Source organism: Sparus aurata, chromosome 10 (genome assembly GCF_900880675.1).
Source record: "Sparus aurata chromosome 10, fSpaAur1.1, whole genome shotgun sequence".
NCBI lineage: Eukaryota > Metazoa > Chordata > Actinopteri > Spariformes > Sparidae > Sparus > Sparus aurata.
Window position 1 is genome coordinate 720,391 of NC_044196.1, and position 6,000 is coordinate 726,390.

A 6,000-nucleotide genomic window follows, 5' to 3' on the forward strand; every position below is an offset into this window, starting at 1 on the left:
TATTAGAGTTTGTTTCTTCTCCTCTCCATCCATCATGTGACGACCCCTCACATTTATCTGTTGGCCCTCTGGAGGGGCCCGACCCCGAGGTTGGAGAATTAACTTGTGTCTTCTTCCTGTAAACTAAATGTCACGTGTGCTTCCGTCAGCTGAACCAACCAGTGTCAACCAATCATGTCGTGTCATCCACCCGTCAATCATTCTGAGCGAGCGGCACAGAGTGAAGACTTCCTGTCAGAGAGACGCAGCCAAGTGAACAACTGGAGGGTATTTATGGGAAAGAGGAACCTGGACGACCACAAAGCTGCTATCTGCCATTAAAACCAGTTGACACATTTCACCACAAGGACAAACACGTCACTGTCAGCTCGAGCAGAGTGTCGTGAGAAACCTCACAGCTTCAGGTCAGTTTACTGGACTCAAGAGGAAGCTGTCGTTTATGTAGAGCATAAAAAACTAGAACATGAATAATCTTCAGATTAAAGGTCAGTCTGAGATGCAGAAAATGCACCGAGGATCTAAAACCATGAACATTGTTCTGTTGTTGGACTTAAAGGAAGTCTTTGTTCTGGTCATCAATTCTGATGTGCAGTGTTACATAAACAGGGTGTGTCAACACACAGCTGAAGGGAACACACTGAATGATACTGAAGGATAAAGTCTGTTTAATGTGCAGCTCAACATTTTAGATACAGCAGGTCCAAAAGTCTCAGACCACATTGAAAACCTTGAATACTGTCACATAAACCTGGAAACAGTCACAAAGCTTGAGGATCCAGAAAGTAAATCAAAGCGACAGAAGTCAAAGAGGATCGTTCTCAGCGTCGGATCAGGACTGAAGGTCTCTAAAGAAACACTTTACAGAAAGTGGATCAGCTGGACACCATCAGAACATCAACACATCAAGCTGAGTTCACTGAGAGACAGAACAGCAACTTCATCACAGAGACAGAACCGACTCAGTGAACAACACAAGAGTCCAATCAGCAGTCGACCCGTCAAACTAGAAGCTGAGCATCTCCACAGGAAGAGTTCTAGTGGGAACGCCACAGAGACGAGCCAATCAGAGAAGGAGGAGGGCGGGTCTCACAAGAAGAGGCAGCAGGATCCACAAGAACAGAACCTAGAAGGTGAGCAGCTCCACAGGAAGAGTTCTGGTGGGAACACCACAGAAACAAGCCAATCAGAGGAGGAGGAGGGCGGGTCTCACAAGAAGAGGCAGCAGGATCCACAAGAACAGAACCTAGAAGGTGAGCAGCTCCACAGGAAGAGTTCTGGCTCCTACGAAGGAAACGTGACTGAAGAAGAAGGAGAACACGTTGGATCAACTCAGAGGTGATGCTCTGTGGTGACAGCAGCCATGACATCATCGTACTCATCAGCCAATCCCTGCCCAGCCTGGGTGGGAGGAGCCATCTCCATGGAGACGGGCAGGTAGTTTCCTGCAGAAGGAGAGAGTGAGATCATTTATCAACAGCTGATTGATTGATTGATTGATTGATTGATTGATTGATTGATTGATTGGGGCATAACCGCTAACTGCTGCTCACTATTCTCACTGGCTATAGTGACTAGCTGCTGTTAGCATGTAGCTCAGTTAGCCATGGAGCTAAGTAGGTCTATTAGCTGATGGACAGAATATTTTCACATGTTACTCTATGACCTGAGGATTGATCTGGGCCGAACCAGAGGAGACTGTGGAGACAAACCAGAACTATTCTGGTGACTGTGACTCAGTTTGTGTCCAGTCTGAATGAAGTGAGTCTGACGACGAGTTAACGAGCAGATTAAACTGGTCTGAGTTCAGTTAGAGACAGAAACTTGAGTTCAGACTGTGGACGGTTGGATTTTTCTGTTTATAATGAAAAAGGAGTCAAAATATTTCCTTTCTTCACATTTAGTTTATTAGTTTATGTTGTTGACTTATTAGACTCAGCAGTGAACTGGCTGCTTTTACATCTCCAGCTGAAACTAGGCCCGCCTTACTCTGCCTCTGATTGGTTGGTTTTGTTGGTCACATTCTCTATGTGTGACTCAAACTGTGACTCACAGCAGCTCTGACGACTCTTTTCAGGGTTTTGAGCTGAAGTCTTGCAGGCAAACACAGCAACCTCCTCGGCCTCTCTTCTGGACTTCTGCTGGTTCTGTCTGAGTGGCTCGTCCTCTGGAGCTGTTCTTCACTGTCAGAGTGTCTCTGGGCTCATTAGTAGAGCGGACAGGCCGGCTGGCAGAGAAGCAGCTGCCGCACAAACTACAGCTCAGAAACTGCCACAGACAAACATCATGAAGCTCCTGTGAGTCACAGTTTGAGTCCAGCATAGAGAACACAACCAACAAAGCAACCAATCAGAGGAGGAGTGGGGCGGGGCTTGTGAGAGGTTGAGTGGCTAGCTGGTTAGCATGCTAACTTCAGTAGACATCTCTGTAACACAGAACAGAGACGTCTTTGACAGAACGTCAACACTGTTGTTTCTTCTCACTCTGGTCAAATCTCAGCCTGCAGAAGAGAACTGCAGCACACGGCTGAGACAAATAATGAGGAACACAATTTATGTTGTCATCTTTTTTATGTCTGAATGTGTCTAACCTTTAGGTTTACTGATGATGAGCCTTCTCACAATTGGAAAAACCAGTAGTAGGAGAACCACCACAACAACCAGAAGAACCAGACGGAAAAGAAAAATTACAGTAGCTAGAACAAACGACCACACAGGGTCAGGAGGGGGATGAGGAGCTGATGGAGAGGAGGTCGAAGGAGAAGATGGTGAAGCAGAGATGGTTGTAGGAGGAGTTGTCGTTGCAGGTTTCTCTAAAATGATCAAAAGATTCTCATCAACACAGAAATCAGATGAATTCATTCAGTCATTTCACTGTAGAGAGAAACCAGATCAAACTAAGAAAGTGAACTTGCTCCTGTCTGGTCTGTTCCTCTTGTTCTATGTCAGCCTGAGACCCACAAACTTTATATAGAGGAGAATAAATCACATGATGGTTCAATATTATACTTTAACAAGATGTCGAGGTTTTCCAGCTGTGGTATTAAAGACAAAACTAATTTAAAACATCAAGACATGTAAAGTTTCACAGTGTTTTAACATATCTACTACGTACAAAATGTATTAAGTTGCTGCTAACATGGGCAGGTTAAAGTGTGATTTCACAGCATCAAACTCAGCTTGTTGGATCCTCTGACTCACACAAGCAGTCTCACTGTCCTGTCCTGTACTCAGCAACACTTCATCACAACAATCTCTCTGGAGAAACATTTGGCACATGGAGCTGATTTATCATCTCTACATGTTGAACATAATCTCAGACTGACAGATGAACAACATGTTGAGGAGGCAGACTCAGTGCTCCACCCAGTGTTGTTGCCTCCTGAAGGTCACCTGTCTGTCTTCTTGTCTTTGTCTCTCTCAGGCTCAGCCAAAGTGAAAAGGTGAAAGACAGACTCAGTGTTCAGACCTGCTGGAGTTACAACAGCCTCATCTTACCAGTGACAGTGATGTTGATGCTGCTACTGGCTGCTCCGCCTGTGGACTCACACCAGTAAACTCCACTGTCCCATGTGTTGATGTAGCTGATTTTACAGTCAGAACCATCTTTTCTTCCCCAGCCAGCTCCACACTGAGTCCTGGTGTCTTCAGTCGTGTTCCTCGTCACCGTCCATCCATCAGAGCTGTCGTCCTCCTCACACCTCAGAGAGACAAACTCTCCTACAAACAGCTGAGATGTGTGAGGACTGATCTTCAGAGAGGCTGGAGGACGAGACAGAGAGATGTGGTTACAGATGATAATGGTCAGTTTGGACAGAAGTGTCTCTTCTTCCTCTTCCAGTCTCTGTAGACCTTGTTGACCTGCACTGATCTCCTCTGTGTATTAGGCTCTGAGTCTCCTCATGTTTTAAATGGAACTCTCAGAGTTGGTGTCAAACACACAGCAGATGTGACTTCATGTGTCTCACATGTCAATATTGTTTCTGCACTTTCTCTGTCAGCTGCTGCATGGTGCTGCATGGTGTGCAGTCCTGCTTTCACAATGACATTTTTATAGCAGCACATTTATCTTTAGCGTCCAGTCTGTGGACATCCAGACAGTCTTCACTCTTTTATTGTATGTGCAAACTATTTCCCTCCATAAACAGCGTCCTGAACACTAACTGTTCTATCAGGGACTAAATAACTCTTCATCAGTCACACAGGAAGTGTTCTCACCTTGGTGTGTGCAGCCGCTCAGCACTGACGTCACAACTAAAGACAAAAGACACTCCGGTTGGTTTGAGAGGAAACACAGAGGAGGACAGTCGTATCAAAGAAACATCATCAGCTCATGTTGTTTTTAAAGCAACAGTGTGAAAAGTGACGTCCTGTCAGAGTAACATGGACACTAACGTCTGTTCATGTTCCACAAAACAAAGTGTGTGTTTCTTCCAGCTGATGTGTGAGTGTACTTACAGAGCAGACGCAGCAGACGTGTTTCCTCCATCCTAACACCGACTCATATGACATCTACACTTCATCATTTCATGGTCACATCAGTCAGACCCTCCTCCTTCCTCTCTGACTGACTCTCACCCTGCTGTGGTTTCCTCTCCACTGACTGCAGCTGAACAACAGATAGATTCCATTTTTTTTTTTGAACATTTATTAGAACAAGTTCCTTGACAGAGTCTCACACATTATGACAAGTATCAATACCCATATTGGTATCAAACTGACAAAATACAAAATACAAGCACAATCAAATAGCAAAGAGGTGAAAGAATATTCTTTGTGGATCTAATTAGTAACAGCAATAAATAAAAATAAAAATAAAAATAAAAACACCATCTAGCCCAGTTGTACAGAGACAGCATTCTCACCTTTCCAAATACATTATAACAGGTGACCATTTTTCAAGATACAAGTCCGTCTGGAGTCGAAGGTTTGCCGTCATGTGTTCCATGCAATTTACATCTTTCAGCCTTTGAGACCACTGGTCCAGTGTGGGCGGATGGGGCTTAAGCCAGTTTACTGTGATCATTTTATGTGCAATCAATAAAAGAACCCTGAGCATTAACACACTATTTTTCCTTAAATCCGTTAACGATACAGTACCCAAAATTAGCTGCTGTGGTTCAATTGGTCTATTTAAATTCAAAATCTCACATATTTGTCGCTTCACATTCTCCCAGAATTTTTGCAATTTAGGGCAATCCCAAAAGATGTGGGAAAAGTCCCCTGTTATACCGCAACCCCTCCAACACAGGGGGGAACAGTTATTATCATAACTCGCTATTACCAAAGGAGTTTTGAAATATCTTACTCTCAACTTCCAGCCAAATTCCCTCCACATTGGGCTGCTTAAACATTTCTGCCAGGGCACCCAAGAACTCTCCCACTCCTCATCAGCAATAATGGCATTAGCCTCCAATTCCCATTTCGCTTTCACATCAAGTGTATCCACTGATGTATCCATACGGATCCTGCCATATATACATGATATTGTGTTTTTAGTGCTCATCTTATTCTCAGCTATCTCAATCCAGTATTGTTCAAAATTAGATGGAACTTCTTTAATTTTGTCCCACTCTTTGTGTGTCATCAGGTAATGCCGAATTTGAAAATATCTAAATAAATCCTTAGAATCAATGCCATGCTTTGCTTGAAGTTGTGAGAAGGCCCTGAGAGTCATTCCTTCGAATAATTGATTAATTGTAATAAGGCCCTTCCCTGCCCATCTAGTGAAACCACTGTCCATTTTTGCTGGCAGGAAGTCACAGGCAGTAGTTATTCTTGCTGCCCTTGATAGAGATAGAGGTAAATTCAACAGTCGTCTTGTCTTCTCCCAAACCTTTAATGTGTGATTAACATATTCATTTTGTATCCTTAGTTTACACCTTACTTTTGAATTTAGAAAGAGAAGGGTTGCGAGCGATATATTTTTTACTGAACCTTGCTCTATATGTACCCATTTTGTGTCTATATCTGATCTCATCCATGAAACCAATTTTCCAAGTTG

At 43.7% G+C, this 6,000-nt stretch overlaps 1 protein-coding gene across 1 annotated transcript in view; it reads left to right on the top strand.

Annotated features, from left to right (window-relative positions):
* The window catches only part of LOC115590052 (zinc finger protein 239-like), a 285,383-nt gene extending 281,900 nt beyond the window's left edge, over positions 1-3,483 (top strand). Inside the window, exon 5 of the mRNA XM_030431310.1 lies at positions 3,421-3,483. The gene's annotated coding sequence lies outside the window, so the exon portion shown is untranslated. The remainder of the gene's footprint in view (positions 1-3,420) is intronic.
* The last annotated feature ends 2,517 nt before the right edge of the window (positions 3,484-6,000 follow it).